The sequence below is a fragment of the Chamaea fasciata genome, unplaced genomic scaffold, assembly GCF_029207755.1.
Source record: "Chamaea fasciata isolate MVZ Bird 193981 ecotype frontalis unplaced genomic scaffold, bChaFas1.0.hap1 SCAF_4, whole genome shotgun sequence".
Lineage (NCBI taxonomy): Eukaryota > Metazoa > Chordata > Aves > Passeriformes > Sylviidae > Chamaea > Chamaea fasciata.
Genome location: NW_027094089.1, coordinates 7,495,488 through 7,523,299, shown reverse-complemented (window position 1 = coordinate 7,523,299; position 27,812 = coordinate 7,495,488). Strand labels below are relative to the sequence as shown.

General features: G+C 36.4%; 1 protein-coding gene across 4 annotated transcripts in view; it reads right to left on the bottom strand.

Moving 5' to 3' along the window:
• The window catches only part of BNC2 (basonuclin zinc finger protein 2), a 333,060-nt gene that overhangs the window by 240,172 nt on the left and 65,076 nt on the right, over positions 1-27,812 (bottom strand). The window contains exon 1 of one of the 4 annotated variants that reach the window (XM_066180816.1): positions 15,619-15,688. The exons of the other annotated variants lie outside the window; for them this stretch is intronic. The gene's annotated coding sequence lies outside the window, so the exon portion shown is untranslated. Of the gene's footprint in view, positions 1-15,618; positions 15,689-27,812 lie in introns of those variants that run through there. 4 annotated transcript variants of the gene reach the window in all.

Below are 27,812 nucleotides of genomic sequence, written 5' to 3'. Positions count from 1 at the left end.
ATATGGCAAGAAAGGATAGGCAAGGTGATTACAGAAAATCCAGGTGATGCCAAGAAGAAAATCTAGGCAGCAGAATATCTTATATAATGTAAACATATCCTAGTTCTTTTTAAATTCCATTAAGAGTAATGGAATTTAGTTTAAGTGTTAATTAGTTCAGTCAAAGGATTAATGCAAATAGTTCAAAATGACTAAACATTGAAAAAATATTTTCTTCTTTTTGATCCAATTATTCTGTATTATTAATTAAGCTGTTAAAACATGCAGCAGTTACTATCTCCTTAATGTTCAATAATATGTAAACTCTTTAAAGAGATTTTTGTTCCACGTCTCTGCTTTAGATATTAATCAAGAAAATAATTACAGAGGAATTTAGTAAAAAAAAAATCTACATGCATATAACTATGTACTGTACATGTACGTTCAACGAGGTCCAATTAGTTGGAAAGAATTTACATTTCAGTTAGTATGAGCTAACAAGACTGTAGGGAGACAATGTGATTCTACTCGCAGGGCAAGAAAGAATGGTGTTCTTCTTTAAGCATTAATTCCCATAACTGATAATTTTAAAATGTTACTGATCTTTAAAGTATTTGTTTTTCAAACATCTAGGAGTTCAGTATAAATGTTTATATTAACTGTACATGCAGCAGTGTCCCTGAGATGACTCCTGGGGAAAAAAAAAAAAAGATAAAACAATGAGCATAGATTTATTATTTCTCTTAATTTAGTATTTACAGTTTTATTTAAAGAGAAAGAGCAATCGATTATTCTAAAGGAGAGTTCAGTATATTTGATGTTCATTCACGGGAATCATCAAAGTCACTGGGAGAAGATCCAGAAAACTTTGTCTTTTTATACAAATATTCCAGTCTTCAATAGTAATAACAGATATACACACCATACACAGTTACTGAACTCCTAAGTCTCTCTACCCTCAACCAGTTTACTGGCTAGTACCTGTAAGTCCCACAGTTCACTTGCCTGCAGATGTTAACAGTTTCTCTAATTTGTAATGACAGCAAACTGGCCTTTGCTCTTCCCACATTCACTATTCATTTCTAGGCTTGCTTAAGTACATAGCTGGGTTAAAGATCAGTGGTTTTTCATGTGACACATTCTGCTATTCATCTAATAGCTCGTCAGGACAAAACTGTCCCTGTTCTAGCCAAAATAATGAAAATGGTCCTCTACATCGCATGACAATCAGCCCTTGCATGTGCTGAAACAACTAAACTTATATAGTTGAGTTGTTCTAAAGACGTTTTGGAGCTGAGTATTCCACACTGCCTCCAAAACGTATAAATTTGACCAAGTATGAAAGAATTCTTCTCCTTACAATAATGTGTAAGCAGAGACTGTAACAATCACATTAAATACTTTATCCATGGATAACAACAAAGTTGTGAATTGTGTCCTATCAATATAATCTCATACTCGAAAATTATGCAAAGCCATTTTGATGTTCATATTCAAAGAGGTGGTGAATAACTCGTGGTAATGTCATTCTTTATCAAGTCCTTCTCCCTACGAATATTTAAGGGAGCAACATCTGCAACATCTGTTAGACTATGAAATGTTAACAGATGTTTAAAATGAAAAAAGGAAAAGGCGGGGGGTTAATAAAGGAAACCTCCTCTGAACAGATAATCCATCCAAATTTCCACATTCTATAGAAAAAATATTGACAACACTGTATTCTCTCTGAAACATGTCATCCTTACTCCGTAAAATATTTTTCTGTAGGTTTTAATAGGCATCTTCTGATTTTTAACCAAAATGCATTGGACTGGTTATGCCATCATGCAACAATGAGAGTGAATACATTTTAGTCCCCTGCCCTGTGTTCCAAATGTCCTTGCTGAATCCTTCTGTATCTTATCTAAACTATCACGCATCCATGAATCTGTTTTTCACTTCGATGTTCATGCCTAATTCACACAGATTTGGAAGTGTCCACATCTATATTTTACACCTCTTCTTTTAGTTTTGGTTGTTTTAGTTTTTTGCTGTTTGTTTGGTTTTTTGTTAGGAAGAATTTTCAGGTTGAACTGAAGCATGGCAAAACCCAACAGAATTTTCACTTTAATTAAAAAACATATTTTCAAACAATATTTACTCTAAATTGGTTATTCAGCCTTTTCTTTCGTAAGTGATGTGACAGGATGCTTATCCTCAAAGACAATTTTTGATCGTGAGTCTTTCTGTTTTGAGCTGTAGCTCCTATCAAGCTGTCACACTGCAACTGATCCTCGTCATATCTTTGCCAAACTATGTATCAGCATTCCATACCACAGAATCCTTATGGACACTGCTGAGAAATGGCACTAGCAAAGGTAAGGTGAAAACTGTGACCTATTTCTGGCAGATGAAACATCTCACAGAGATTATAGTGATTTCAGTCATGCATATGCTACATTTTAACAAGTTAAAGAAACAAAAGAAAAGTGGAATCCAGAAAAAGTAAGCACACAGAGAAGTCAATTACATCTATATATGTTGTCCTTCACTATGTAACATGATGTTGACGTCCACTTGCTGGTTAGAGGGGGAAGAACATAACATGAGGGTTATTACAAAAACTAGAGGAAAGCTCTAGTTATCTCATAGTGATTAGTAATACACAACTTTGATTTCTTGTTTTTCTTTGATTGTGGAGTGTGTTATTTAATTTTGTTTCTTTGTGGGTTTGTTGGGTTTGGGTTTTTTTATTTAAACAAGCCAATACTGGGAGTCCAGGCCACCTGCAACTCCTTTTTATAGGGAGATCACACCTATGTTTCTCTACTTGGTAAGGGAGATGTATCAAATATATTAATTTGTCTGCTCAACAACAGAGGAGTGCATATGTGAAGAAGAGGGAAACAAAAATTTACTATTTCAGTAACTACACCTAAATAAATGAAAAATGAAGGTGCAGTGGAGGATGCAGAAGGTTAGAAAAACAACTTGATAAAAACAAATGTAGTGCCAAGTTATAGCAGTTTATCCATTAGATCTTGTGAGTGATTAGTTGTGGTTTAAAAGGTATTCTCCACATAAGCATGGCTTTTAACTAGCAATAATCACTACATATATGTGGATAAAACACTAAACAAAAAAAGTCTATCCTTTTCTCATAAGAATTTTACGTGTCCAGCAAAAAATTTCATGCAAAGTCCTTAATTTGCAGGCAGGTAAACATGGCAGCTTGATCTGCACTTATGGAGTTTCACATCCATTCTTCATGTCACATCAGTGGTTTTTTGGGTGTCTTTTTCTGACAAGAAACTATCTCTTTATTACTTAATTGTTTACAGCAAATGGTAATAGGTAACACTGTTAACATATGAGAATCTGGTTCAAAGCACAGTAGATACCGAAGACTTTATTTTAAACTGTGTATTTAATGAACTGTCTATATAGCCCACCACTGAAATAATAGTGAGATTCAAACATTTGGTTTTGATTTAGTAGGAATTAAGGAGACAGAGGACACATGACATGCTATATAATATAGGAAGACAACACAAAAATAATTGTATTTCACCTTCAAAATAAAATATTTTAAGACCAGTTGTATCTGCTGGAACCTAAGTTCAAGATTCAACAGGAATATTAGCCAGCTCACAGCAATGGTTAAACAAACAACACATCAACCTCATTTATGTAAGTCATTGAGAAAAACAATTCAAACACTTCAGTCTGAAAAACCCCACATTTACACAGGTTTGCATCCACAGATTATCGCTATATTATTATACAGGTATACTACCATATTAAAGCATCCTTTAGCTATTGATTACCTGGGTAAAGCAAGGTTTATTGTTTTAATAATAAACTCTGAAAGATTATTTTCTGAAAAATATCCTAAAACCGTAGAAGTTGTCCATCGGATGCTGGCTAAGTACAAGACCTTTACAAAGTGATTTATTCTTTGGTAGCTAATTTCATTGTTTTCATCCTTTTGGAAAACTGTCTATAACAAGCAAGGCCTTTAGATCCCACAACAGTCTAAAGGGCTCAAGTGTAGGCTAAGTTTATGATCTAATCACTCCATAGTATAATCTATTGTGCCACTTCCGAGTAACAATTATTTGGTGTCTGAAAAATAAGTATGTCATAATTAAATAATTAAAATTACTTAAAAAGGAGAGCGGATGGGTTGGTAGTACATAGAACTAGTATATAGAACTGCTGAATATTAGATAGCTGAAACAACGCTGCATGCACAAATGCAAGACTGAATTAAGATCAGCTATTTTTTTCTAATTACTGACTCATTCACAGTACACAGAATTGCCTGAACTGCCCAGTGTCCTACTATCTCTCTCGACTATTAGGAAAAACTGCATTAGCAAGCATTCTCTGTCTCACTTCTCTCTGGAGAACTGGGGAAATGATGAGCTCCATCACCTGGCCAGCAGTAGCAGCAGCCACAAAGTCACCTCAGGGACTGGGACGAAGAGATTCATCTTCAGCCTTGGCAGTGACTAAAGTACGCCTTACTAACAGACAGTCACACAACCACACACTGGCACAATGTCCTTTCATTAAGAGCTGTTGTCTAAGTGACCTGTCACAGAGTTTCATAAAGCAGCATTAATACTGTGGGCCAAAATGAGATTGATCTTTGAGCTCCATGGTCTCCTGTTGACAACAGTGCATTATAAAACCAATACTAAATACTTTATAAACAGGTCTCTCCTCTAGTGTATTAGAGGAACAGAGCATATTTCATGCCCTATAGTGAGGTAGCCACATATCCATCAGACAATTAAATAATTTATAAGCTACTCAGAAGTGCAATAAGACTCAATAAACTTTTAAATACTTACAAACTACTACTTTGTTTGAAAATGTACCAAAACCAACCAACCAAACAAAAAACTCTGCTCACCTGAGAACAGAACATCAGTAAAACTCAGGTTTTTTATATTATCTTTCCACCTGAAAAATCCTCATTGCACACAAACAAATCCAGCTCTTCACTCAGTAAAAAAAAAAAAAAACAAAACCCAACCAAACAACAACAACAAAAAACCAACAAAAAAACCCAACAAACAAACAAAAAAACAATTTCTTTTAAAATATTTGACAAATTTCCTACACCATTACGTTCATTATTCTATATTTCAGCTTCCTCTGCTTGACATCAGACTGGTTTTTTGTCCTTTGGTACACTCTGGCCAACATGGCTGCAAGAACCTTCTCCTCTGCAATTCCTGCCATCTGGAACCACCGTGCTGCATTTCTCTCCCTCATTCTCCATCTATTTTCGGCCTTCATCTGGAAACAATATGTCTCTGTTCTCATGTCTGGGTCTCTTAACTTCTAGTAAAAAAGCAAAAAACTTTTAACTTTATTAACTCTGCACAGTGTTTTGGAGATAAAATTTGTGTGAAAGATACTAAACAAAACCATTTCTTTATTAAATCACACACTTGCAGGGGCAGAATTTACAATAAAAAGTGATCTAGAAATAATTCCTATTCTGTTAAATTTAATATACAAGACAATATTCTGGGTGGATTTCTTGAGAAATGGCTTCAATGTAAAATGAAAAAATACTTCTAATTTTAGTAATTCATTCATAGTTTCAGAAAAAGCAAACACGAGTTGGATCACTGTATAAAAGTTGTGGAAATCATGAAGCTCTTAAAGGCAAATACATCTGAAAAAGTTCAGCACATTTGGAAGAAAATCAGCATATGTGCTGAACTTTTCCATCCCACAGAAAAGATGTTCTCTGTGCTCCTACCATAGCAGATGAAGAGACGCTAATTGCATATAAACACTGTAAGTATATTCCTAAAATATTTGCATACTGGTTATGCCAGCAATGCAAGAGGTTGAGCTCCTATAATTTTAAGATATTATAGGGCAAATAAACTTGTTTCCTCCTTGGTTCACAACAACAAAATGTTCTGTATCAAGAGTCTGAAATTTTCACATATAGTAGTGTCAGAATCTCTCTTAAAATTAAACTCATAAGCAGAATTTCACATTATCTATTCTGAATTGGAGGTCTGTAAATTTCTTCTAACTAATTTTAAAAACTGAAATTTCTGTTGCTGAAAACCACCAGAGGCGTGGACCTTTGTATAGTACTGTGGATGCCATGGTTTCACAGACAAGCCACATTAATACTGGATAGCAAGCATCTGGAACCCACAGCTGCGTGTGCTCCAGCCCCAAAGCACCCACAAGTCTATGCCAATTCAAACCCCTATTCCCAACCCACAAATAAACCACACTGGTTTTCTTTAGGAACTAGATCTGAAACTGAAGCTTGCAGGTTTTCACCATTCACACAACTGAAGAGAGAACAGGAGTGTTTGGGGAAAAGGGGCAAATATGCTCCAAAGAAAGGTTATGATGGAGAGTTCCTGCCTTGGCTTTCTCATATAGCCTGCTTGGGACAAGCTGACCCACAGGGACATTAAAAGCGCTATTTAAAGACTAAACTGGATTTCATTTTTACAGTAATTGCAACAGAATTACAGGGCTGGCACCAAAGAAGTATCTCCAAATCTAGGGAAATACCAAGGATTTGAGGGGTGAGGGTTTGGGGGGGGGGGGGGGCAGTCTCTGTTAAATGATGGGAGAAAGGGGGAGTGCAGTGTTTTCCTGACAGCATCATTGCTCCTTAAGCCCTCGTTTGTAGAACACTCCTCTTCTGTTTAGCCTGCACCTAAAAGGCACAAAGACAGTTCTAACCAGCACTTCACAATAAAACACCGTGCCACACTTCAATAGTGTCTCTAACTTTTTACATATACAATAGAGAAGAAATAATATGTCCTTCTCCTTACTAAAATACCTTATATTGTCCTCTGCAGGACAGACTCAGACATTTCTGAAAACAGATAAGGAAAGACAGGTACTTCCAAGGTACTTCAGTCTGAATTTTTGTAAGATCTTCCATTGTGTGTTAATGGGTCCTAAAACAAAAGGCTATGCCTGTTAATACTTTTTTTTTTTTTCTCCTGGTATGTGTGTGTTTCAGCCTTTTACTTGTGCTGTATACCAAATAAAAGCTTCGTCTTTTGGATCTAAACATTTTATGACCTGAGATTAAATTAATTTTCTTACTTTTAATCTGAAAACTGGGTTTGCACATTCCTGTGGATACATAAATGTCCCTTCAAAAATTCACCAATTTTGCAAGACAGCTTCTTCTACTTTATGCCAAATACATCTTGGAAATATAGGCAAGGCTCAATCTCAGCAAGGAGTGAGAGTTCCCAAAATAAGATGGTTATTTGGAAAATGTGAAGGAAGGACACTAACATCAACAGATTTATCGCAGAGTTGGCTGATGCAAAGCAAAGGAAGTTCACCCAGAGCTGGCAGTCTTCTGCAGTCATGTTAATTCTCTAAGGACCAGGAAGACACAGGGAAAGGAAATGGCAGAGTATCAACAATAACTACCAAGCTCCCTCAGGATGCCAGCAGTAAGATGCCAGAATTTCTTCCTCCTTTTCCCAAAATTTATGTCACTCTTTTGTTTTCAATTGAGAAAAGCAATACTGAGAAACAAAATGACTAACCCATTAGAAGGACTAACATAGGTTTCATTGGCTGGTTGTATGCCAACAGAACTAGAGAGACAGACATTAGAGCACAGAATAGTTATAATACTATAACTATTAGGTGTCTTTCATCCAACTCACTTCCAGGGCTTCCTGTGTACATATCAGAAGTCAATCATAAAAAACCCAAACCAATCCAAAACTCAACATAGTTTCATTTTAGGAAAAAAAAAAGGATTTTTGTAGGTGGGATGATATTCTCTTTTCACTCTAACAAGGAGTCTTAGATGCAAAACAGAATATCATCTTAACTAAAACTGCAAGAAAGGAAGGTATGTCCTGTTTTGCTTAAAAGATGAAATTTGTCTTAGGAACAAATTTGGATGCAGGGAGGAAATCTGACTTAAAAATACAAAAAAATTGCCTTTTCTTTCTGTTCTAGAGAGATGATCTTCTAAGCTTGAGCCTTTCAAAGTAGAAAAAAATCTCAGTCAGTTTTCAATCCAAGAGACTAAAAGAGTAAAGCAATGTAGAAAATTGAACAATGAAAACTCTCCCTTGTATTTTTACTCCCTTCTCATAGAGAAGATTAATACAACAAGACTTGAGAAAAAGTAAAAACTGCTAAGCCAAGAAAAATCAGGCCACAAGCAGGTTTATTTGCTTTGCAAGTCATTTTTCAAAAAGAGTACAGGATAAGCATTAATGTAAACACATGGAAGACTATATAGTATCATACACTTCAGTTAAAGGAAGAATTGCACAGAAGTAATTGACATAAAAAGAATACCTAGAAAGCATAAAAAAAAAATCATCTATTTCCTATCAAATAATGTAGAGTCCTTTAAAAATTGAATTAATCTTTTTTAAAAATTATAACTAATTATAGTCTCAAATCATAGCTGAGACCTGTGATCTCTCAGCTCCCATATTACTGGGGATGCTCCTGCAACAACACTACAGAAGTTATCTCATCCCCATACAGAAAACAGGAATAAATTTCTAAACGTTTCTCAATCAGTGACCTACCAATATTTTTACACTGAATTGTTTTGTCGTGACTGCACTTAAATTGTTTTTTGCTTATGTGTTTTTATAATGCATTCATGATTTCAAAGATAGCAATTAAAATCTTCAGCTACTAATTTAAAAATGCTATGTTTTCCATCCTTTCTTTCTTTTGAAATCTGTCATGACAATCTTACTTTCAAAAAAAAATTAAAAGGCAATCTTTCAGTATCCTAACATGTTTTATCAAATTCATTCAAAGTTTATTTCTGATCTTTGATAATCAAGAAAACATGGTTTTCTGGCAAACTGGAAACCTGTAGTTGTATACAAATGAACACCAGCTGATTTTCACAAGGTATGAAGCAACAGATGCTTTTTTTTTAGTTCAGAGCTGAACTTGAAAAGTAAAACTCTCTAAGAAGCTGAGATATTTTGAAGTTTCATTTGTAGACAGTTTCTCTCAGAGTTACTTACACAGGAACTGAAAGATGGTTTCACTGCTGTTAGCTACCTCCTATATATAATAAAGCAAAATCTAAGAGACTTAAAACCAGGCTGATCCTATCTCCCTGCTCCAACTGTGCTGAGTGCTGTACAAGTAAAAGGAAAGGAGAATTCCTCTCTAGAAAGGTTTATAGCCTGAATAATCAAAAGAGACAACAGATAGAAGAAAGGAATTATCTCATCCTGATTTTTACTATTGGGAACCTTATACATAGAGCTGGAATTTTAAAAAGTGCTTCACAACCAGAGCTCACAACAGATTTTCAAATTGCCAAGAATAGCAGATATCAAGAAACTGAAAAGACAGTTACTGGCATGATGCTTCACCAGAGCTTTAAAATGAACTAAATGTAGAATTTATAGTTAAGCTGAAAATGAAACTCTTGTAAAAATATTGTTAATATTCTACAAAATATTGTAAACTCACTGATGCTCTCTTCCTTCTTTACCCCCACCTCAAACATACACACATATTTCTGTCATCTTAAATACTAATTTCACTCAGTGTCTCTTATGATTCATTAAATTCAAGACATACAATTTCTATCACAACACAAAAACAGCAATTAGAAGGACACTGAAGTTGCTCTCAGGTTTTCTTCCTAATCCTTTATGCAACTTGACCACTGTAGATCAGGTGCATCACTTGATATTGATGCCTTGGAAGACCAGGTCAATGACTCTACAGTTTTATTGCTGTTTGTTCCACACACCAGCATCAAGATTCACTAATCCTGTAGTATGTAAAACATCCAAGACTGGTAAGTAAATAAAATAGGTGGAGGAGAAGTTGTGTGCAACAATACAAACTGAAAATTGCAGTTCATTCATATAGATTCCCACTTCTAGAAACAATTTTGAAGTACATTTCATTAGAATCTGAAATGCATGTTTCTAGTGAATTTCAATACACATTTGATTTACAAATTCCAGTAAAAGTGTGCCACAGCTGGAGGGAAAAATTACTGTAATAAATCACTATTAAATAACTGTAAATCTTTAGAATGGCATAATGTGTAATAAAAAAAAATATGCATGCAAAAGTGAATATTTGTGGAGAAGCATTCTTCATATAGAGGAAAACAAATTATAAAACTTACCATCCTGGTAGTACAGGATAATTCAATGAGTAAATGCTGGAATAAAATTCACATAAATACTGCCTAATCTATTGCGATTTCATGGTAACAACTCCATCTGAACAAATTGCACGGTAAAGGGTGATGGCAAATGTACTATATTTCAGAGCTTTTTTATGTTAAACATTCACATTTCTGGTAGGAAACTCTGACTCTTGCAATATATCATCAAAGCAGAAAATTTACTTTCCAAATACCATGCAAACGTTGCTAACTGTTCCTTTGCACTTTAGAAATATTTTCTACGTTGCATTTTCAGTTGGGGTTTTATTTTCATTTAGGGTTTTTTTCAGTTGTTTCTCTGGGGGTGGTGGAAAGTTGGTTTTTGGGAGGTTTTTTTGTTGTTTTTTGATTTGGGAGGTTCTGGTGGGGTTCTGGTGAGAGGGAGGAAGGTTGGGGGCATTTCGGGGGAAAAAACCCAACACATTAAAACCAGCCCCCAACAATAAAAAACAGCGGGAAATGCATCCCAAAACACGGTACCAAAAAGCCTCAAATCCTTTCATTTTTACCTGTGTTCCCTCTGATGTGCAGCGGATGGACATTTACAGTAATGCATTACTGCAGGAATCAGCTGAAGAGCTATTTGCTCTTCCAAAATTTCCCGTTCCTAATTTAGCTCTTACAAGGCTTCGTTTGTCAAAGTGCAGAAGCAGGGCTGATGTCGCATCCAATGCCGCATTCCTAGAGCCGATATGAGCTGCAGCACCGCGACAGGCCTAGGAATGCCTCACTCCAGAGTGTGATTGCTTCCACTGTGTCTTGGGACGGGTAAATTATTAACTGACACTTTCACAACTGAGGAACTGTCTAAGATAAGCCCATTAAAACTGTTAGCCTACAGAACACTTCACACTCCTGGTTTGTTAAATCTTTGTCAAAGTCATCCTTTGGTCAAGCTTTTAAAATATACATATGCACCTATATAAAATTTATTTATAAAACTTTCAATTCTGAACGTTTTCTCTACCTTTCCTTGTCTCTTTTTTTTTTTTGGCTGAATGAAGTCAACCTTGCAGTTAGAGGAAGGCTGCTAAGGACTGAATTATAAAATTGAAGCAACAAAAGCTTATCAAAGATAGCAATATACTAAGCACTGTTATTCACCTTAATGACTGAACTTACAAAATTCCATACAGGTGGTGATGGTTGCTGTAAAATTTACCTCAGACATAAAAATCTATTCATTCAGAAAAAAGATCAATAAAACTTCTTTCCGTTAGTATTTTTTAAAGTTTCCCCCTTGAGGAGACAAGCAGATTTTTGCAAAACCAAAAAAATTCTGTTGACAATACATACAGTTCCTGTCTTTATAAGAATTAAAGACAATCATGACATTAACATGAAGACCTGAATAAGATGACTCTTAGACATACTATTACCATTAGTTCACTGTTAATTGTAATCTGGTCCAGATTTTACTTTAATCCAAAGAGAAGTAGAAAAAGAACTAAGATTTTTTATGCTGATGTGTCATATTATTAGCATAAAATTAATTGAACCCCAATACTTACTGTACATCCAACTGCCCTACTGCCCTACTGCCTCAGAAAAGGAAAAAAAAGAAAAAATAAAACAGAATTGATGAATCATATAGGAAGCAAAACTGTATAACTAGCAAATTTCTTCTTCATTCACAGACAAAGTTGCCATGGGCACTCCCTCTTATGTGAGCATGGAAGAAAAGCCACACTATAACTCCAAATCCAACCACACTTGCCATAACACGATCATGAAACTGCACGCAATTAAAATGGTTTCTAGACAGTAAGAACACGCCTGAACATTGTGGGTATGCATGGAAGCTACAGAAAAATATTTCAGTGAGGTACCTTTTCTATTAGATTAAGAAACCAAGAAATAAACATTTTCGTATTCTAATCCAGGCCAATTTAATAGCAGATCATACAACCTTTTCATAGAGAAAAACACAGAGTTCTCTCCTACAGGGATTCAGTTTTGAGGAGCCTAATTGAACACTCGTTGGTACTGATTTGCTGTTCCAGCTGACTTCTGTCGCAGTGGTGAATGGTTAGAGTAATCAGAGCTTGACAGGTTCTAAATCAGGAAGCCAAATTTACAAGTCACTTCTGAGGATGTGTCTTTAAACTGCATATAAAGTCAGAATTATGCTTCAGCTAACACAGATACAGAAAATATTTACATCTAAAAAATTACTTACATGAAAATTAATTGTGCAAGTGGCAAATATTAAGAACAACTTAATAATTACTTTAATAAGTATTTTACCCTACAGAAAGCACAGACAGTCACACCAAATTAAAAAAGAAAAAAAACTAAATGGCATTACTCCAGTATCGCCCAACCCATGTGTCTATGTGCGCACGTATCAAAATATATGTGTATGCACATGCACCCACACAACATCACTCACTGTTAACAGACACACACGAGTTAAAATTTCTCTTTTCCAGCCAAAAGGGAGTACTTTTTTTTTTTTTTTTTTTTTTAATTAGCTGGAATTCACCCTGAAGCTCAGAAGGAATTTTGAGGGGGCAGGACAAGGGTTGGTACTCTTTGTTTTATCCACTGCTCTATATAATTTCTGATAATTTGAGATGGGTAACTAAACTATAGGCTTACAGGGATTCTGATGATCATAAAAATCACAAAAGTGTAGTCTTCAGTATGACATTATACCCACAGATTCTTTCCTAATGCCCATACATATACAAATAGTGTAAAACAATCTGATCCCAATCTCTTCTGGGCAGCCCATGCCCTAACAGAAGTATTTATCCACTTCTCTATTCTCCTTTCAGCTTTCTAACTGGTACTCAGATGCATAATCCATAGTCCCAAAACTATTTTATCCAAAACTTTCTAACCATTATGCTTATTTATGTCTCCACAGACATACAATGTTCATGACAACCACTGCTACTGCATTTTCTTCAAAAATGTCTTCTGCATGCAGTAGCAGCATTGAGAGATGCTGCTCTACTAACCTATGGGTCGAAACATACAATGCCCTTTGCTTGTGAATGCTGAATTGTTGATTTTAACAAATCATGAATGCAATATCAAGATTTATTACATGACTTACATTGTAACAGGAAATATTATGAGCAAAATCTAACTTCTTTGAACTTTCACTATGAAGTCCCTTATTCAGAATTCACCTGGTACATTGCTTCATGCAGAACATACCACACACATGATCACACATGACAACAAAGGGGCAGCATAAAGACTCAAGAGCATGTGCATGAAAGCAAGAACACCACAATTACATCTTTTTGGGGAAAATCCTAACTGTCAATATTTTACTATGACAAGTCACAGCAGGGAAGACCCTGAAAAAGTATTTCCTCAGAGAAGTGACGTTGCATTTTTACAAAGGAGCTGGTAAAATATTCTGAGTTTGACTCCTGAGGCTTTTGTTCTGTGTGCAGTAAGGTAGCACAGCTGCCAACAATTAAAGGCCAAGACATGAGGAGAGACAGGCTCATTCTTTTAAAAGACAGAAAAAGAAAATTGTCAGAAAGGGCTATGTTCCTTCATTAAACCAGCTGATGTGGAAGAAGGGGACATAATTTAGGTGTCCAAGGCATTTAGGCTTCTCAAGGGCCATGAATGCTCCTAAGACAGCAAGCATTAGAAGTGCACAAAGATCAGCAAGAGCCTAAGTTTGGAGGAAGGAACTATGCAAGGAATGTGAATGTCAGCCAAAATGAGAATGTATTTCTCTGAATGAAAATAAGCATCTATTTGATGCAGTAACATGGAGTACTTGTTTCCATTGCATGTGTACAAACTATGTGTTACAGTTTCACTGAGGCCAGAAAGCAGAACCCAGAAGGCTGCCCTGAACATCCACAATTGCAAATGTACCACTGAACAAAGGACCTGGTAGACCTGGCAGAGCAATCACAGTAGCTTACAGATAGGAAATTGAAGCATGAGAGGCAGTGCTGGTCTACTAGAAGTAAAATTAATATGGTGACAAAAAATGCAATATACTATCTCCACAATCAGAGAGTTGGCTGCAAAACAAATGGAGAAGTAACTTCCTGCTAGATTTGTATTTATACCCTTCACAGCTTAAAGATTTCTACTATGATGATGCTAGTCTTCTTTGCAAGTCTTTTGACAAAGAATGACAATAAAGACAAGTAACAGAAAAAAAAGTAACAGAGGACTAACATGGAGTGCTTTTTAGTATTCATTAGTGTTACACAGTATTACAGTGATTTGCATTAAAATATGACTCTGTGTTGCCCCACAATAGAAGTTAAAACTCACTCTCTTCCCACCTACACAAAGTAATTTTGTTTAGAGACTTTCATTTCTTTAGGCCTTAGCCCATCAGAGGGGTGTGTGATATAGTTGGTGCCAGTAATTGCTTCCATACAATACAAAAGTTTGAAAACATTTTGCATATTTGTTATGATTTTGTATGATATTTATATCATATTTAAAACTCCAGTGGGCTTGCAGATTTTATTTTTGCTTATAGAAAACAAAGATGCAGCATAGAATGTTCCTCTAATTCATCTCAGAGAACTAAGTCAATTTTATATTCAGTTAATACTCTACGAACTCTTAGCCTCTAAACATTTGTTTTTTCCATTAAAAACAGAACTGTGTACATTGAGGGTAAGACTGTGGGAGCAACATACACAAGTTATGATATACATTCACAAAGCACATGAAAATGGACAGTTAGGCAAATGGTTGTGTTTTTTTGCCTAAGTGCTGACAGAAATAACATTCCCTATTTAAAAAAAAATGTGCAAAAACCTAATCCCAATGTATATGCACTGTATCTTCAATCCTTTACTATGCAGGTGTAAGACTATTCAGATACTTTTCTAGTTATAAAGCTTATGTGAGAAAATTAGAACATTTTCTTTAATAGTTGCAGTGTTATATCTGTCTCAAATCACTAATAAAATCCTCTGTACCCCTAATAATTTATTATTTTACCTAAAACATACTTCTATTGGTTTTGTTTTGCAACTGCCAGTTTCAATCTGTGACCTTAGGAAACAGTCTTTTGTCTAATAAAGTCTCAAATTTCCTTCAACTGAAATAATAGGAAATCAAATTAAGTACATACATCATACAACAATTTGTGAGATTCCTAAACTTTTTTTGGAATCCAGATTTAGTTATCCGCAAATGCTCCAGATGAGCGTTGCCATTGCCCCCTGCTTTCCTGCCTGCCTGGGAGATGCCATCACTGCTGCCTCAAAGGCCAGTTGCAGGAATGCAAGGAAAATGTATCTCATCTAAAGTCATACTGCTCTGGCGGTACAGGTGAAACAAAGACAACCATTCTATAACAAGTTTACAGTTTTCTAGCAAGGTTGTATCTGAGCAGTTGACACTAATGGCCAAACAGTCTGCTTTCTTGCTTAAAAAACTCAACAGTACCAAATACACAAATGCAGCCTTCATCAAACTAGCAGTATTTAAGTGCTTACCAGGAGACAGATGATGAACAGTAGGAATGAAAAACTCTTAAAGTTCTTCCAACGCGCTGAGAAAAGTGATTTTTCCACTACTTTCTAGGTGAGACTAGGAAAAGAGATGGCAGAAAGGTCACGGAAACAAATGTTTTCCTACAGCTGTGGGAAAATCACAGATTCAGACCTATAGCAGCAAAGTTAGTTATAAGGGGAGTGTCTCAGATTCTTTATTCCCTGACTTTCTCTCTCTATTTTCCCATCCTCTTCTGCCCTACTCCCATTGTTCTCTATTCATTCTCTTTAAGAGAAAAAGTCTCAAGTCTTGACCACTAAACACAAAATCCCCCTGACTGGTCTCCTTTGCTTTATTAATGCTAATACTTAAGCATAACCTGCTGCCTGCTCTGACAAAAAGCACTGACATGGGTCATGGGTCATTGCTGATCATCATGCTGTTACCATGATTCCTGCTACCTTTCCAAAAAATAAATACTTCTATCATACATACATGCTAACTTAACCCCAAATCTGTTCTAGCCACATATATTTTATCTGTCTTTGTGCTTTGAAAGCTTCATCAGCCACACTTGAAAGACGGAGCAGAACACCTGCTTTTGCCATGAAACATTGTCTGTGTTCAGATTCTTCAGTTTTTTGAATTTGGACTAACACACAGAAGACAATTTTTAATATACAGTCACACTCTAATTTTGTAAACATTTGTGCTCTGCCTCACAACTTGCAGATTTATTACAGCCATGTCATACACTCTTCTGTCACTATGGGGCCTCATTTCCAGTATACTAAAAATTACTCTGGCCATCAAAACCACCTCTCCGCAAAGGACTTTCTCATAAATAAATATATTTATATGTAATACTGAGTTCTTAAAAGACATTCTGATGTTAACTTACCATAAAGAAATGCCACTTAAATCACGCTGCTTACATTTCAAAGGACTGTCACTTTTCATAGAAAGGCTTCATTGAGCTTATAGCTGTGCCATTCCACTCAGTGGGATTCAACCGTGCTAATTCTCTGGGAGCACATGTATTATCACCTAAAAGATGATTGTGAAACGTGACTTTCCAAAGGAATTATCACTTCCCTTTCTTCTTTGCTCTAGACAGAGTCAGAAGGGGGAAAATATTCAAAAGTTGCAGATTTCCATTGGAGAAGATGAGTCATTGACTCCCAATCTTAACAGCAGAAGCTTCTATCAGGGAGTGAAAAGAACCTCTTTACCCTATTTTCATTCACTTTTTTACAAGAATTGAGTAGATGTATTTCAAAAGGAATCAACTCATTCAACAGTTAAAAAAATCACCTCTAAGTGCTTCAGAATGTGATTGGCATGAGCTATCTCCTGAACTGCAGAAAGGGACAGTGCTTTTCATGCAGCTTACTGTACATAGCTACAAGCTTCCAACCTAAAACATGTACCGAACACATCTTGTCAGCAGGTGATGCAGCAGAGCAGTGTCCACCTGACAAATCTTAAAAGTGAATGTATGAACAATGTTACCTGTTATCACTGATCCACGTGAACAAATATTAAATGACTATTTAGGTTGTCAAAGGCAAGTCATGGTTTTGGTGTTCCTCACTTTCAATTGATAAGACCAATCAGTGTCAATTACAGCTGAAGTTCTAAGGTTACAGTCACACACACATATATTGTATATATAAGTGATTGTTTCTTCTGTCCAGTAGATAATTTCCTTATATGACTGATAACACTGCTCAAACCATTCATTATTTGTTTACAGAACTTTGAAGAATTTTATCTCAGAGGAAAAAACTTAAGAAACTAAACACAATCTAATGGAAAACACAAAAGAGATATTCATAGTTGAAGGGGCCCAGATTTTCCTTTTAACATATTTAATGATGCTGAGCAACAAAATCTCAGCAAACCAAGGAAAGAATATGCCCTGAAGAATCCTAATACCTTGTCTCAATAGGGGATATTTTAAACTAATTTTCTACTGTGACTTATTACAATTAAATAATAGAAAGAGATGTAAACAATTTTATACTTCACCCTCTGTGGCAAATTACTTTTGTTTAATATTTTCCATCAGAAATTTAACATTCTTTTAATGTAGAGTATTTTCTTGAGCAATGTATCATATTTAACTCTGTAACTAACAATCAATATTCCTTTTAATTGAGGTTAATTTCTTTCAACTTTTCATAAACTTCCCCTTGGAGCACTGAGGGTTCCTGCACCTGCTGAAGAGCTTAAGTTTATCTCAAAAACCAGAAGTGTCTTCTAATCTTAATCACAGACAGTACCATGCCCAAGTTTTGTAAGACAAGGTGAAAACATGATTTAATTTAGACAGCTTTAAAGCCATCTTCTGACATCACACCATCAGAAGAAGAGAGGATAGGAAGAGCATGTTAAAAATGAATAGTATAAGATCCCTTACAACTATGTTATAGCAGTATTTATTAGTATCTCCTTCAGGCAGAACCTCTAAAGTACACATGATGTAAAAGTGTAACAATGTCTTTTCATACATGGAAGAACACAAACATAAATATATTAAAGAAAAGTCTTACTTGTATCTCCAAAACAGAGAAACAAAGGGGGAAATTGGGAAAGGGTGCCCCTTTTGTTCTTATTTTTCCAGTATAATTTAACAAATTCCTGGTGTTAGTGCTGCACCAGTCCATACTGTGTCAAATAAAGAATTTTTTAAAGAGTAACTACTTAGTTGATTGCCCCACTGGTCAATCATTGACCCATTCCCATTCTTTATGCAAATGTTTTCAGAATGTCTTGACTACCATTGGCAATATTAAGGACTGGAACAAAAAGAAAGGTGCTTGGAAAAGAAAATGTAAAAAGACTTGGAAAAATGCCAATACAGAGGATTCTTGAATAGTTCATTAGAAGTTTGCTCCCAGCCTAGACAGCTAAACCCGTGGCTTCTCTAAGTCAGGTTGCAAGGCAGCACATGTAAAGCAGACGTTCACACTGATGTTCTGATGATTGTTGCAATACAGTAGTGCCCAAGTCAAGCATCCTAAATCAAAGATGTGAGCAGCACAAGTCACTGCATGAACACAATGCGTTATCAAAGACCTCACAACTTAGGACCAGATGGAAATCAAGTGGGGAAAAGCGGAAGGGAAGGGCAAGGAGAGGAAAAGGGAGAGTGTGAGACAGGAGAGAAAGGGTATAAGGGGATGAGAGAAATTGGGAAGGGGCAGGTAGGAGAAGAAAAAGTGGGATGGAAAAGATGGGTAACAGTAGCAGCATATTGCATGGGTCAACACTGTGTCCAATCCTTTTTAATGTTTTAATTAATCATCTAGGTGATAAGGCAGAGGGTACCCTCAGCAAGCTTGCACATTACACAAAACTGGAAGTGGCAGCTGATATGCAGAGGTGTGCTGCCATCCAGCACAAATTCAACAAACTGGAGTAAAGGGCTGACAGGGACCTCACAAAGTTCAAAAGAGGTAAGTACAAAGTCCTGCATTGGGGGGTAAAAACCACCTGCAAGAGTGTATGGTAGGAAACAACTACTTGGGAACAGCTTTTTAGGAAATGATCTGTGGTGTCCTGCTGGAAACCAGTTTAACCCAGAAACATGACTTGTGGCAAAGAAGGGTAATAGTATACTGCATTAGACAAAGCATTGTCAGCAGACAGGGGGTGATACCTTCCTTCCATGCAGCACTGCTGAATCTGGAGGCCAGGTCTGAGCTTCCTGGTATGAGACAGAAATACATGGGCCACTAAAACAGTAAAGGGATAGAAGGAGCTCTGCTATGAGGAAGGGCTGAAAGAAGTGGGAATGTTCAGCCTAGAGTAGAGAAGGCTCAGAAGGGATTTCAGGAATGCAACTGAATAGCTGATATGAAGGTACAATGAAGATGGAGCTTGACTCTTTTCACTGGTCCCCAGTTACAGGACTGGCACAGGTTGCTCAGGGAGGCTCTGGTGTTATCTTAAGGGATGAAGATAATCAAAAGCCATCTGGAAATGGTCTTAGGCAACTAGCTGTAGGGGTGCATTAGATCAGATCACTTCCAGAGATTCATTCCTTTCAAACTCAAGCAGTAACTTTGTAATTCTGTGAAGAGGTGAGGAGGAAAAGAGAGGAGGAGGAGAGATAAGAAAGAGAGAGGGAGGATGGGTGATGGAGGAAGGAGGAATGGAAAGAAAGGAAGACAGGAAATAGAAGGAGTAGAGAGAAGTAGAATAGTAGTAATGTGAGAAAAGCTACCTACATAACCTCCACTAGCCATTACTTCCCACCTTCTCTATCATTATCAGTTGTCAATTCCACTTAGTAAGCACATCAGGTGAATTTTATACAAGGATTAAAAACCCACACAGCTGCCTTTTCTGATACTGAAAAAAACAAGTAAAACAGCAGCAATAAACAAATTAAAATATCGTGGTTGCAATCTCAGTGCTAAGAGCCTTCTGCCTTTCTGTGACTTGCCTGAAAGCAACAACTGCATGATAAAACACTGGCATTAAATTAACTCTTAAAAAAGCTGCTAGCATGCTGCAAAGGAAAGGCACACACTTCATGTAATCTGACATGCTGCCAGCCTGCTGAAAGATGCTTGGCCAGCTGCCTGGAGCAGACAATAGAGGGGACATTGTAGTGGATGTCCACCTCAGGCTGCCTTCAGGAACAAGTGGATAGACTTCAACAAATGGCTGGAAGGAGCATCACAGTCACAATCCCTGGTCCTCATGCAAGAGAAATTTCCCAGCTAACTGCTTGAGGAACAAAATAGCATTTTATAAGCAATTCAGGAAGTTTCTGGGGAACACTGATGAAAACTTTCTGACCCAAGTGATAGAGGAGCCAGCATAAAAAGGTGCTGTGCTGGACCTCACAGGCACAAATAAGGAAAGACAACATCACCAGGAGATGTGAAGGTTGCAGGCAGCCTTGTCTGCAGTGACCATGATGTTCAGGACACTGGTGATGCAAGTGACCCTGCCTGAGAGGGAGGCTGGGCAAAATGACTTCCAGAGGTCCTTGCCAACTTCAACCATTCCATGACTTTATAATTCCATCTTGCTGCCTCCAAATACCCACACAGATTGTTATAGAGCCTTTTTATCTATGTCCCTCTGGTCAGCCCTCTTTATAAATGACTTGTTGATTTGAATAGCACAGCTTTGGGACAAGAAACACAATATCTTTAAAAACCAAATATTTAAGCTACCTATATTACAGAACACAGCATTTGTCAGTTTACTAGCACTTAAGAGTACCTTAAGGTAGTTCCCTCCTCATATTTTTTCAAAGGAATATTGGACTAAATATAAGGTTAAAGTTTGAGCAATCCAAGTATTTGTTTCAAAATTCCCCTGGTAGTTTTAGTAAGCATCCATTACTATAGACATTCAATGTCTGCAGGAAAAAGTATGTGCATTCTCAGCAGAGAAACCCTAGAATACGGCTAACAAACATGTAAGTAAAAAAAACCAGACTTGCCTGAGTTTCACCTTACTAAAAACAATATGCAATGCTGGCTTCTTGGAGACCACCTTCCTCATACAATTAAAGACCGAAGAAACCGACACAAAAAAAAAAAAAAAAAAAAAAAAAAAAAAAAAAAAAAAAAAGGCAAAAAAAAGCCCATGCCCTTCCAACTCACAGAATGCTACAAATGTGCTAATACCTGAATGGTGGTTTTTATGGCATTTAATTTCCATTGCAATGATTTAACAATATAGGTGGCTAGAGAGAGGAGTAATGGAAATTACTTGGTAACTGAGATGATGACAAACACCTGGTTAAACAGAATTCAGTGGTATTACTACTGCCAGGGAACAAGCTCTGGAGGTATGAGGCGACTAGTTCCATTTTCATCTGTCATGATTATTCTTCAAAGGATACCAATCTTCTAGCCCAGAACAGCAGAGAGGGCACAAAATATCTCCCATGTATGTTGGTGCATTTTTTTTCCCTCTCTTACCTGTAGCACTGCATAATGATGAAAATGCAGAGGACCTCAAACAACATTGTACTGCTACAAAATCGTAACTTACATGGTAGAAAATACCACTCAGTCAGAGACAATCTAACAGGCAGATGAGCTCCCTTTTCTGTATTAATTAGGTGGAGTTTGAGCCTGTAGTGTTCGGAATGACAAAATGCTGTAGCTTGTGCCACTCCTTATGTATGTGAGAGCCTCTGATGAATTCTAAATTAGGCAAAATAAGAAGTGAAATCTACTTATATTTACGCAGATAGGGAAAAGTGGGAAGAAAAATAGGGGAAGAGTATGAGGCTTATTGTTAGTAACACCACCACAACACCAAGTCATTTTTAAGCCCTCCAGAAAATAAAACAACAGTAGTACAAACATTACTTTTGTGCAAATGCAGCTGAATTTCTGCATCCATTACATCCACATAAGAAAATGCATAATCTAACGTGTAATAATATTTAACAAAAAATTTGTGATATATTCAGCAAATTAAGTTTGCTTTTGTTGTTCAATGAACTTTTTGTACATGCAGAAGGCATTCATAAGCCAAAATTTGCTTTATGAAGATATGCTTCATGAACAGTAAAAAAAAAAGGGTGACAAATTTTTGATGTCCTGTAAAACATACTCTGACAACCTTGTTTTTCAATACAGATTAAAAAACGTAATTACAATTTTTTTACCTAGAGACAAAACAATTACTTGCAACCACAAACAGACCATACCTCTATTTCTGCCAAAAAAGTACTTTTAAATTTCTTTTCTATAGTAAAATTTAGCTATGTGTAAACCAATGCATATGCCTGTGAAACAAACAAATTTAAAGTGATATAGTACCCCTCCAAAAGAATAATAATTACACAACTAAAAAGCAAACAAGAAGGACAGAAAAGTTTAGGGGAACAGGAATGTTTTCTGCAGCATCAAATAAAAAGTTAAAACTGCATATCTGTGCTAGGCAAGAAAACTGAAAAGAATCCCTGAAGCATTATCCATCAAGCATAAGTGAATAATGAAATAACGAATATATCTATACCCTTGGTCCTTAATCTTACAGCAAATTATAGTATTCAAATATAGTATTTTACACATGCAGTCTGATAACACTTTCTATCTTTCTTGGAGATTTTGTGAACGACATGATATGAAACACAATGTATTTAATGAAAGGTTTCTAAGCTGATTTCCCTACAGGTTATTTTCTCTCTTTTCTTTGGAACCCATACGAAGGATATACAGCAGGGACCAGGAGTGTATATAAAAATAAACTACCAAGAAGCATCAGAGCTGATACCCCATTCCTACAGGGGCAAGTGAATTATTAGATCTGTGTCATGAATTTTTTTTTTTTTAATATGCCATTGTTCCCACTTGAGCACATTAAATTTTCCATATCCACTTTTAAACCAATATTACCTTTTTTTCCCCCCCATGGTCATAATGTTCAAAGTATACATTAAGCCAATCCAACATTTTAAGTCACACGCCAGTTATATGTAAAGTAGGATAAACTGTAACCTTTTGATTTTCCTCCCTATGAACTTATACTTCAGTATCTAAAGGAAAGAAGCAAAACAAACCATGGTACCTCACAGGAAAAAAAGTTTACTAATATTCATTATATAAGTGGTCATGAATAACATTTTATCCGATTTTATATATTCATGAAAGTATATTACAACTGTATGTATATATATTTATCTTTGTGTTATAACCATTTTAACATATATAAGCCTTTCAAACCAAAAGTAAAAGCATTTTTGGTTTCGAAGATGTGATTGCCAATTATTTTTGCACTAGTGCACATAAACAGGAAGGACAGATTCTTAGGTATGAGTTATATATTCCTGTACAAAATAATTGTATATTCTATGAAGACTGATTCTTTTTCTAGAGAAATATACAACAACACAAGGGAAATCTTGTACCAGCAGCATAACTGAAGTGGCAAGACACAATATTAGAAAAACGGAGCTACTTTCATTACTGTGATGCTGTATGTCAGAATGTCTCTCCTTAATGAACCTGTTTGCAATAAGACTCCGGGTGCAAAGAGGCTATTTAGAGAGCCTATTGTGTCTGTAGTGAGTCTTTCAAATATCTTCCAACCATTAGACATGCCGCATTGACCAATTCTGTCCTGATTGCTGCTCTTTTTAGTATCAAGGGACATTCTTGCCCAGACAGACTGATGGATCAGAAACTGCACTTCATAAAATGTTTACACTGTACACACATTCATACAGTGATACAAGCAACAAGAGTCCCAGATCACACAGCATGTTGAATGTGCCAGTGTCATCTCTAGGCTTATCACTTTCCAATATCTACAAAAGGATTTGGGTTAAACGGTTTCTGCTGCTTGCCTGTCATTCTAACAAAAGTCATGTTTTTTTCACCCATACAGCGTGTAACCAAGACCACGGCTCACATGGAAGCATGTGAGGCAAATGCTCCCTCTGTCACAAAGCCTTTATACTCAGTTGAGACCACCCCTTAATTGCTGACAGTAGAAAAGGATCACACATGTCATCAGAGACTAAAAACTTTGCTGTGAATAAACAAAACAAAAACAAGTCTTCCTAAAAGATTATGAATTACTACTCTCGGTGACAGCAGCAAAGAACAAGGGACTTTTCTCAACAGTAATTACAGAAATGCTTTGTTACTGTCTACAGCCCTGTAAATTAGTCCCTTTGTAAGAGATTTTGTGAGGGTAGTTTGATGAAGTCTCAGAGTTCCTATCTATCAAGTCAGTGGTTTACTTATTAGCCACTAATTAATGTGCTTTATTCTCACCTTTCATGAACCTCATGTCAGAGTATAAGCAAGAAGCCTTTTTACATTTTAACTTTTTTTGTGGTCTCACCCTTTTATTCATCTAAGAAAAATATCACTGCCACCTCCAGCTGAAGGCCCCAAATCCAAACACAAGTAACAAAAAGTTACAGTATGGTATGTGAAAGACCTAACTATTAGTTTACTAACACAGATCAAAAAATATAGACCTTATATTTGATTTAGCACTCAGTACATCTGTGTTACCAGCTGAACACAGAAAAAGTGTGTGGGGAAACCTATGAGGGAGAAGAAAATTCTCTTTAAATGCCAAATCTGAAGCTAAAGAATAGGTGATACAGAAAGCCCTCCTCTAAGTAATAACTGGGAGAGTGTATATGCTTTCAGGGAAGTGGCAGGTGCTGAAAAATATCAAGGAAGAAACCATAATGTTTCTAAGTTTCACTCACAGAACCAAGGAAACTCTTCTTGCCATGGGCAAACTGTATAGACAGATGAGACACAGGAATGAGGGGGAAAAGAGGTCTTATTCACCCTGTTTTGTAGCTAGGAAACTGAGACACAAGAACTAAATGCTTATCAAGAATGTGTATGCCATTGAACAAATGAAGAAGCTATTTAAAATCATTTTCTGCTAAGTAATACAGAAGTGTCGTACATATGACTGTTGATAGGTTTATGAAAAATGGTACTATGTGTAAGAGGACTGAACAATACAACAGGTAGAAGCAGAGTTTTTCTAAAACAACACCACTGCAGTGTAATTAACCTTTCATTTCCTCTCCTAAGTCACCAGATTAATCTATAAAAGAGATTTATGAAATTGAAAAATAATATTTTGGGCTGAATTATTTCCTGAAATATATTCAAGTTTCTTTGAAATGTGAGTACTATCTGAGAGGCAAATTTGGCCAACAGACATACTATATTATACACATTATAGGCGTGGGATAAATATTTTCAGAAATAGCAAACAATTCACTGACAAAATTTTCTGCAAGTATTATGCATCTTCTGTGGATTTATATCTTTCTATGCTTCCTGTCTGTGTTTTCCATGTACAAACATTCTTCCAGGGTAGTGCCATCTTTGTGTCAAGAATGCATGTCCTTCCCTCAATACACATTTTTCCATACTGATATATTCACTCACCTGGCAAGCAGGCATATCTTATGGAGTGGTTTAGGTTAGATTTATAAATGAAAGCATTCAGAGTGATCTTCTTGACCAGGTTAACACAAAAGAGCTAAACCTCACTTTTACACAGCATTTCAGTTCAGCAGCTTCAGCCAGACTTCCACTTTCATCATGACCAACAGACACATTAGGATAGCTGATCTCCCTAGGCTGAACTCTTCTAACTCATTTGCTGTAATTTCATCTGGAAGAAACATATATCTTCCACTCCAGAGGTTAGTCATGAAGTACTGCTTTACTCCACAACAGGCAATGGGGCTTTGAGGACCTGTAGCAAAATGGTTTCTGCAGTAGGTTGCTGCTACAAAGTCATGCTTAAGTCATCCCTCTACTACTTTTAAACACTCACATTCTACTTGCAATACAATTCTTCTCAGAGAATCTTAGTAACCTGTAAGTCTTCCAAAAACTACAGGGAAACACTGAAAAGTGAGTGTGAAATTTGCTACACTAGACAACACAAATGCTATTTCTTTGCCAAAGCAGGTTAGTTGCTGATGTAGGTGGTCACTCTAAACTTTCTCTAAGATTTTCACCATAATTTTACTTGGCCTTTAATTAAACCATTCCAGCTAGGTTCTATTTCAATTTTGTCCTGGTTTAACATCAGCCATCAACCAAGCCCATACAGCTTCTTTCTCACTCCCCCACCAGGACAACTGGGGAGAAAATCAGACAGGTAAAAGTTAGAAAACCAATGGGTTAGGATAAAGTGAGTTTAATGGAGCAGCCATCTCCAGGAGAGCAGAGCTACATCACAGGAAAGTATGACTTGGGAAGACAAACACCATCACTGCAATTGTCTGCTCCTCCTCCTTCTTCCCCCCATTTCATATACTGAGCATGATGCCATATATCATGATGCCATACATCATGCATCATGGGTCTGATGACCCTCTGGTCAGTTTGGGTCACCTCTCCTGGCTCTATCTCCTTCCAGCATCCCAAGCACCCCCAGCTTCCTCCCCAGCATGGAGTACAAAAAGCAGAAAAGGCCTTGGCTGTGTGTAAACCCTGCTCAGCAATAAAAATGTCTCTCTATATCAACCCTGTGTTCAGCACAAATCCAAAACATAGCCCCATACCAGCCATTGTGAAGAATATTAATTCTACCCCAGCCAAATCAGGTACAACCTTACATTTAAAAATGCACATACAACAACATCCAATTAGTTCTACAACATTGTTAGGGAAAATTTCACATACGTACTGCAGTTGTTCCTTCCTTCCCTCCTCCCTCCTTCATTGTTACACTAAGACAAGAAAAGGAACATCATTTGGTCTGTAGTCATGGGGACAAAAACTTTCTCAGGTTATTGAGAATATGAAGGTTCCATGTTAAATACCACTTTAATTCTTCTATAATTACCATCTGTACTTAAATAGAGTTCTTCAGACATGTCTTAATCAGCCACAGAATTAAGATATAATTTTCCAGTTTCCTTCAGATTTCCTCTTGTGTAACTGGAAAAAAAAACATAAACTTAGGCGATGCACTGATAATCCCCTTCCAGAACGATGCCATCAGCTCTGAAAGGGAGCTCTGCTCTACCCTGCTCCCCTTATAAAATATATTCTAAGGATGTTTTATCGTTCACACAAAACAAAGTATAATTGCTCTATCCCAAACAGCCATATTAACTTAAACCTGGATAATCTTGCCTGAAATAAATGTGACAGCATTCATACAGATTTTTTCACTAGCAAAATGGTGGGGAAATGACAAGTAACCTTTTCTGCCTACTAGATAGAAAGTATCTGTCCAGAACTGTAATTCTTAGAAATAAAAGTATGCATCTGATATGGCTGAGGCATCACATCTTTCTTTTATTACAAGTGGTAGTGAAAGGCACTCTTTTGAACAGCTAGAACCTCTCTGTTATGGCATCTTATGACTCCTAGCTCTAAAGCACTGCTTTGGCAGCACAGGAAAAAAGAAAATACAAAAGATCAACAGATTTAAAGAATATGTCATATCTGTCCACACAAAAAAGCTAAATTATTATGTCTTTTCTATGGATTCTCAGACACTGAAGAAAATACATTCATTTTGGCAAACACAACCCACAAAATGTAAAATCTGTAGTCTTTCATATGAATAGGACACTGATAATACATAAGTAAAACAAAACAAAGATATTACATGTAATAAGTTCATCACAGGAAAGATAAATATGACCAGAAATCAAGTAATACTTCCTGAAATGACTTAAGTATAGAACTAGCAAATAACC